We start from the raw sequence: 8,643 nt of genomic DNA, 5'->3' as shown, positions 1-8,643 counted from the left end.
TTTTAAACACAGCATATAAATCAATTGTATACCTGCATTCATGAAGAAATGACTAAAAATGTCCTTGAGACACATGAAAGTGTTTTCTGGAATGCCCTAACCCAATTTTTGGGACACTATTAACATGGCTAGGTAACTCCCATAATCAAAATCTAAATTTGCCAAGCGCAAGTGGGAGCGTATTTACAAGACACTTGCCCCAAGAGGAACGCTTTCCATTTAAAAAGGTAAACATAACATCAAAGACACTAAAATGCCTTCTAAATATGACCCCAAACAACCTATGAAGCTCTAAAAGTACATATCAAGAAATGTAATTGTTTATCACAAATGCGATTAAAAACAGCCGCAATGCATGAATATCGCTGAAAAGTCAACGATATTCATGCATTATCCAGCAAATGCTCTTAGCCATGTTATCCACCTCCCATTGGATAACATGGCTAAGAACTGCTCGCAAATGCGAAAAAAAAGGCCGCAATGCATGAATATCGCAGAAAAGTCAGCGATATTCATGCATTTTCCAGCAAATGCTCTTAGCCATGTTATCCACTTCCTATTAAATAACATGGCTAAGAACTGCTCAGGGCCCCATGAGGAACGCTTTCCATTTAAAAAGGGAAAAATAACATCAAAGACACTAAAATGCCTTCTAAATATGACCCCAAACAACCTATGAAGCTCTAACAGTACATATCCTGAAATTTAATTGATTTCAAAATTCGTTTTTAAACACAGCATATAAATCAATTGTATACCTGCATTCATGAAGAAATGACTAAAAATGTCCTTGAGACACATGAAAGTGTTTTCTGGAATGCCCTAGCACCATTTTTGGGACACTATTAACATGGCTAGGTAACTCCCATAATCAAAATCTAAATTTGCCAAGCACAAGTGGGAGCGTATTTACAAGACACTTGCCCCATGAGGAACACTTTACATTTTAAAAGGAAAACATAACATCTTAGACACTCAAATACCTTATAAATATGGCTCAAAACAACCTATGAAGCTCTAGCAGTACATATCCAGAAATGTAATTGATTTCTTAAATCGTTTTTAAAAACAACATATCTGTTTCAGCTTACATAACAGACCATGGAATGGGCTCCATGTACCACAATAACTTGTGTTACTGCATGCCAGAATGTTACACCAAATATGCAATTACAATTTCTCTATGAAACTAATTCTATTAGTATATCACTAGAGACAAAACCACATTTTAAAAACACAGCTTTCTTCATCATTTTCTCCTTAAATCATACTATTCTCTATCTAAATTAAATAAATCTTTTCTCACCTTAGCAAATATTTTTTGAGTTTTGAAAACAGTCTCAGAAATACACCAAATTGTCTTCAGCAGAAGAAAAAGGATGCACTCCAAAGGCTGCAGCTATTGAAAGCACAGAAATACAGATATTCATTTCACATATCTCTCATATTAGCCAATCATACCTCTTCCCTCACTTTTTTCAAATCAAAACCCTTCCCCCCTCTGCCCTCTCTGCCTTGTTTCCATAGCAACCACCTCCTGGAAGACCTCTCATGTTTGCAAATTCACACAACAATGTTTCAATTGAACTCTGAACTCTCAGTGCACCTGCGTATCCAGAGCAATCTTTCATTAAATGTTTCTTCCTTGACCATTCAAATTACATGTTTCAAAGAACACATCCATGCACCCTAACTTTCTGTTTTCAGAAATGGAAATGCACCAATCACTGCTAATGAATCATTAGCATTGTAAATCCACAGTTTTTTTTCTTTAGAAACTCCTACTGTTTCAACTGCCCTTTCATTACCACACTTCATCTGACTGCAGAACAACCTTCTCCCACCATGTTTAAGGTCTGGATTGTTGGACATAGTTACATCCACTGGGCTCAAAGGTATGCTGAGAACAGAAATTTACCTAACCTCAATTTACAAGATGTGGAAATTAAGTGGTTGGGCCAAAGAGGATTAAAATGTCACCAATTGATACCATTGGTGAAAACCTTTATGCATTTGCCAAAACCTGACCTGTTAATAGTGCACTGTGGAGGTAATGATTTGGGCACTTTGACAGGGGTAGGTCTGGAAATGCTTTTAAAGGACACCTTTGAGCAATTAATGGCACTTTTTCCTCAAACTGCCTTGGTATATTCCAATATATGCCAAAGACAGAAATGGAGGTGGTCCAACCAATTTTCTCCACAAATTGAGAAAGCGAGGAAGCATGTAAACAAATCTGTTTCAGCTTACATGAGAGACCATGGAATGGGCTCTCTGTACAACAATAACTTGCGTTACTACATGCAAGATATCTACAGAGGAGATGGAGTTCACTTCTCAGATGAGGGCAACAGAATTTTCATTCTGAATTTAAGACTGTGCATTGGTACCTACTTATAAGTACCTAAATGTACCATAAACCCAAAAGCTCTTCTCAGAGCTACCCTACATCTGATCACTCACAATTATTATTTTTCTCTAACTTTTTTCACTAATTTTCCACAAAATTCGCTCCCCGGAGCGCTACCCGGTTCGCTAACCGAAAGCTAACCTCGCGGATTTTTTTAAAAAATGTTTTTTTCCGCACATATAAGCCTCCTCAGCCACGCTCAGAAAACCTAGGGGGTCAAGATAAGTCTACCATGACCCCTTCTACCCATTCTAAACATTATTTGCCCTCCATCTTGTATCTTAATGCGACCGAAACACAAAATGGTGGACTCCCGTGACGCTTAAGGTTCGCTAACCGGGCCGCTTTCCGGAAAGCGGTCCTAAAAAAAGGTGGGAAAGTAATTTACAGAAAAACGACTAGAGACACTCTCACCAAATATAGATTAGCTCATACTACATAACAATCCCTTCCATTCTCACAAATTTCATTGAAATTTCATTTAGCCATTTAGCCTGTAGACCTCTCCAAGTACCGTGAGGTAAATTACTTCACAAAACACATCTGAATTGTTGGAATTGACAACCAATGAAAATGTTACTTTCATTTTCTACTTTTATTACCTGATATTTGATTGGTTATATACCTGTATATATATAAAGGGAGAGAAGGAAACACAGCCATTTTGACTACTACTTCTTGTTGTACCTCCTATTTCAATAGCTTCAAAAAACTTCAACTTCTTTGTGAAGGTAAGTTATAATTTAATATATTGTGCACTATAACTTAATATAGTAGACTTTTTCTGCTAGATATACACTATCCCTCTGTAGTAGTAATGTATTTAGATAGACTTCTCTGTTATAGTTATGAATGGAGTAAGGCTTGTCTTGGTTAAATCACATACACTTTTTTATAGTCCTATTTCCACTCTCATACTATACACTGCCAAAAGATAAATTCACTGATAAAAACTGCCTATCTAAAATTAATCCCAACAGTGCCCTATCTCTACTAATATATATTTTTTTAATCCAAATTTCAGGCAAAATGGAAGGCGAGCAGCAAGTTTCTTTTGAGATGGACCTGCAAGAGAGCAGCCAGGAATTAATTGAACAAATTGACTTGGAATTTATGGATGAAATCTTGGATAATGAACTGCTGCAATGTGTCCAAGCAGTAGATGTCCTCCTTGCAAATGAGGACATTTTGCAACCTCACAGATTGCAAACAATATTTCAAGAAAATAATGACATTTCAGACACTGAAATGTTAGAAAGTTTAATAAATTATGAAAAAGAATCAAAATAAAAAAAACACTTTAAAAAAAAGAAAACAAAAAAAAACAAGAAAAACAACAAACAATTAACATACAGTATTAGAAAAGTCTTTCATTCTTTTATCCATAAAGTTCGCTGCCCAGAACGCTTTCCGGTTCGCGAACTTGGCGCTTACCACGAATTTGGACCCTCCTAGGCCCTTTTAAATCCTCCACATCTAACCTAGGGGGTCAACGAGGATCTACTATGCCCCCTTATGGTAATTTCCCCCTTTGTTTTGGCCTCCTCTTGTCTCTCGATCCTACCGAGAGACAAGATGGCGGCCGCTCCGGACTGTTTAGAATGTTGACAGACACCGGAGGGCCAATCAGCTTCGCATCGCAAAGTTCCGATACGCGAAAGGTTCGCTAACCGGATCGCTGCCCGGAGCGCTGTTACAGATATATATCTTGATTTAAACGTTAATTTCTCAAAATCCACTGAAGCACATATATTGAGACCTAGCAAAGGCACATCGGGCTAACAGTCCCTACAATTTTGCCAAGTTTCGTGAAAATCCATTCAGCCGTTCGGGCTAAAAGTGAGTCCAACCGCCCTATGGAAATTAACATGGGAAAAAGGCGTTTTGGGACCCCCCTTTTTTCTCGGCCCCCCCTCCACAAAACCCCCCCAAATTTTCAAGGGCTGCTCAGAAACAAAATGTGCCATTTTCCTGAAAATTTCAGCCAATCCGTCCACAAACGCAAAAGTTATTAGGCATAGAATTTTCAGAAATCCCATAGGGAAAAAATCCTAACTATATATACCTACTGGCGACCGCCAGTAGGTAATATATATATATATATATATATATATATATATATATATATATATATTACCTACTGGCGGTCGCCAGTAGGTAGTTATAGTTAGGATAATTTTCAATGTTAAATCTCAACATTCTATTTTGAATAACTTTGGCGCCGGTTGACGAATCTGCCTGAAATTTTCAGGAAAATGGTCTCATGGCGGTCCGGTCCTTCCCTGAAAGTTTGGGGGGGATACGTCAAGCGGGGGCCGAGATAAAAGGGGGGTCCCAAAACGCGTTTTCCCCATGTTAATTTCCATAGGGCGGTCGATTTCACTTTTAGCCCGAACGGCTGAATGGATTTCCACCAAACTTGGCAAAATTGTAGGGACTGGTAGCCCGATGTGCCTTTGCTATGTCTCAAGATATGTGCTCCAGTGGATTTTGAGTAATTTAGGTTCAAAAAAATATATATATCTAGAGCAGCGCTCCTGTACGCGCACCGGTGAGCGCTCCAGGCGCGACACGCGACTTGCGCGCAGAAAGCTGATTGGCTCTCAGTTGTCTGTAAACATTCTAAACAGTCCGGAGCGGCCGCCATCTTGTCTATCGGTAAAATCTAGTCATAAGAGGTGGCAAAAACAAAGGGTGGAATTGACCATAAGGGGGCAGGGTAGACCCCCCCTGACCCCCTAGGTTTGATATGGGGGCCATTAAAGGGCCCCGCGGGGCCTCCAAAAAAAATTTTTTTTTTCGATTTTCGCGGGGGAAGCGCCTGGTGCGCGCACCGGGGAGCGTATCGGGGAGGGTACTATGGAAAAATAATCACTTCAAAAAAAAATAATCACTTCAAAAATTGTATGTTTATGAATTGTTTTTTTTTTTATTTTTTTATTTTATGTAAGTACCTACATGTAGGTACTAATGAAGAGACTTAAATTTAATGTTCACCATCTTCTTTGTAGACATCTTGCATGTTGTTATTGTATTTTTTGTGGTATATGGAATTCATAATATAGTCTGTCTGGAAAGGAGAAACAGATCTTTAAAGCACTCCCTGAGAATTTCTAGGGGATCATGAGTAGTCTGTCCTGTTCACTTATGAAAATGAGGTGTAAAATATTCATATGAGATAATATAGTGGGAGAAAGGTAGAAACTATGAGTAAACTTACTATGTAACAGAAAAATAGTTGAACAGTATACTATAAGTCTCACTTTATATTTTAAACATTTTTGGTAATACTTCATGAATTACATATAAAAAAGAATATTGTCTGAAACAATTGAAATTATTAAAGATAAATTTATTCCTCTGATTCTTTTTCATAATTTAATAAAATTTCTAACATAATATTGTCCGGAATTTCCTCATAATTATATGTACATGATTCAATTTCTTCCAAACATTCTATAAACTGTTCATCCAAAGAGTCATCCATGAAATCAACTTCTTTTTTTTCATCTTCTGGTTTTTCCACCTTTACTTTGATAGAAGTATCATTTGCCTTATTTTCTCCTTCCATTTTCTTTCTGAAAATTGCATATAAATTAACTATATTAGTAGAGCTAGTATACCAGAGAAGCCTAATTCAATCCATAACTATTACAGAGAAGTCTATCTCTATCTCTAACTATTAAAGAGGGATAGCATATCACTAACAGAATATTTTTTAAGAAATAAACTTAAAGTGTACAATATATTTCCATAATTAGAAGTTACCTTAGAGAAATTAGTTGAAGTTGTCAGTGAAATTTGTTTTCAAGTGTACTTCAGGAAGCAGTAGTCAAAATGTCTGTGTTTCCCTCTCTTCTTTTATATATATTGTTGTACTTAACCAATCAAACGTCAGGTAATAATCGTAGAAAATGAGAGATACTTTTTAATTGGTTGTAAATTCTAACAGTACAAGTGTGTTGTGGCTTGTCTTGGTTAAATCACATACACTTTTTTATAGTCCTATTTCCACTCTCATACTATACACTGCCAAAAGATAAATTCACTGATAAAAACTGCCTATCTAAAATTAATCCCAACAGTGCCCTATCTCTACTAATATATATTTTTTTAATCCAAATTTCAGGCAAAATGGAAGGCGAGCAGCAAGTTTCTTTTGAGATGGACCTGCAAGAGAGCAGCCAGGAATTAATTGAACAAATTGACTTGGAATTTATGGATGAAATCTTGGATAATGAACTGCTGCAATGTGTCCAAGCAGTAGATGTCCTCCTTGCAAATGAGGACATTTTGCAACCTCACAGATTGCAAACAATATTTCAAGAAAATAATGACATTTCAGACACTGAAATGTTAGAAAGTTTAATAAATTATGAAAAAGAATCAAAATAAAAAAAACACTTTAAAAAAAAGAAAACAAAAAAAAACAAGAAAAACAACAAACAATTAACATACAGTATTAGAAAAGTCTTTCATTCTTTTATCCATAAAGTTCGCTGCCCAGAACGCTTTCCGGTTCGCGAACTTGGCGCTTACCACGAATTTGGACCCTCCTAGGCCCTTTTAAATCCTCCACATCTAACCTAGGGGGTCAACGAGGATCTACTATGCCCCCTTATGGTAATTTCCCCCTTTGTTTTGGCCTCCTCTTGTCTCTCGATCCTACCGAGAGACAAGATGGCGGCCGCTCCGGACTGTTTAGAATGTTGACAGACACCGGAGGGCCAATCAGCTTCGCATCGCAAAGTTCCGATACGCGAAAGGTTCGCTAACCGGATCGCTGCCCGGAGCGCTGTTACAGATATATATCTTGATTTAAACGTTAATTTCTCAAAATCCACTGAAGCACATATATTGAGACCTAGCAAAGGCACATCGGGCTAACAGTCCCTACAATTTTGCCAAGTTTCGTGAAAATCCATTCAGCCGTTCGGGCTAAAAGTGAGTCCAACCGCCCTATGGAAATTAACATGGGAAAAAGGCGTTTTGGGACCCCCCTTTTTTCTCGGCCCCCCCTCCACAAAACCCCCCCAAATTTTCAAGGGCTGCTCAGAAACAAAATGTGCCATTTTCCTGAAAATTTCAGCCAATCCGTCCACAAACGCAAAAGTTATTAGGCATAGAATTTTCAGAAATCCCATAGGGAAAAAATCCTAACTATATATACCTACTGGCGACCGCCAGTAGGTAATATATATATATATATATATATATATATATATATATATATATTACCTACTGGCGGTCGCCAGTAGGTAGTTATAGTTAGGATAATTTTCAATGTTAAATCTCAACATTCTATTTTGAATAACTTTGGCGCCGGTTGACGAATCTGCCTGAAATTTTCAGGAAAATGGTCTCATGGCGGTCCGGTCCTTCCCTGAAAGTTTGGGGGGGATACGTCAAGCGGGGGCCGAGATAAAAGGGGGGTCCCAAAACGCGTTTTCCCCATGTTAATTTCCATAGGGCGGTCGATTTCACTTTTAGCCCGAACGGCTGAATGGATTTCCACCAAACTTGGCAAAATTGTAGGGACTGGTAGCCCGATGTGCCTTTGCTATGTCTCAAGATATGTGCTCCAGTGGATTTTGAGTAATTTAGGTTCAAAAAAATATATATATCTAGAGCAGCGCTCCTGTACGCGCACCGGTGAGCGCTCCAGGCGCGACACGCGACTTGCGCGCAGAAAGCTGATTGGCTCTCAGTTGTCTGTAAACATTCTAAACAGTCCGGAGCGGCCGCCATCTTGTCTATCGGTAAAATCTAGTCATAAGAGGTGGCAAAAACAAAGGGTGGAATTGACCATAAGGGGGCAGGGTAGACCCCCCCTGACCCCCTAGGTTTGATATGGGGGCCATTAAAGGGCCCCGCGGGGCCTCCAAAAAAATTTTTTTTTTTCGATTTTCGCGGGGGAAGCGCCTGGTGCGCGCACCGGGGAGCGTATCGGGGAGGGTACTATGGAAAAATAATCACTTCAAAAAAAAATAATCACTTCAAAAATTGTATGTTTATGAATTGTTTTTTTTTTTATTTTTTTATTTTATGTAAGTACCTACATGTAGGTACTAATGAAGAGACTTAAATTTAATGTTCACCATCTTCTTTGTAGACATCTTGCATGTTGTTATTGTATTTTTTGTGGTATATGGAATTCATAATATAGTCTGTCTGTAAAGGAGAAACAGATCTTTAAAGCACTCCCTGAGAATTTCTAGGGGATCATGAGTAGT

Source organism: Lissotriton vulgaris, chromosome 8 (assembly GCF_964263255.1).
Source record: "Lissotriton vulgaris chromosome 8, aLisVul1.2, whole genome shotgun sequence".
Lineage (NCBI taxonomy): Eukaryota > Metazoa > Chordata > Amphibia > Caudata > Salamandridae > Lissotriton > Lissotriton vulgaris.
This window is presented reverse-complemented; position numbering follows the sequence as displayed.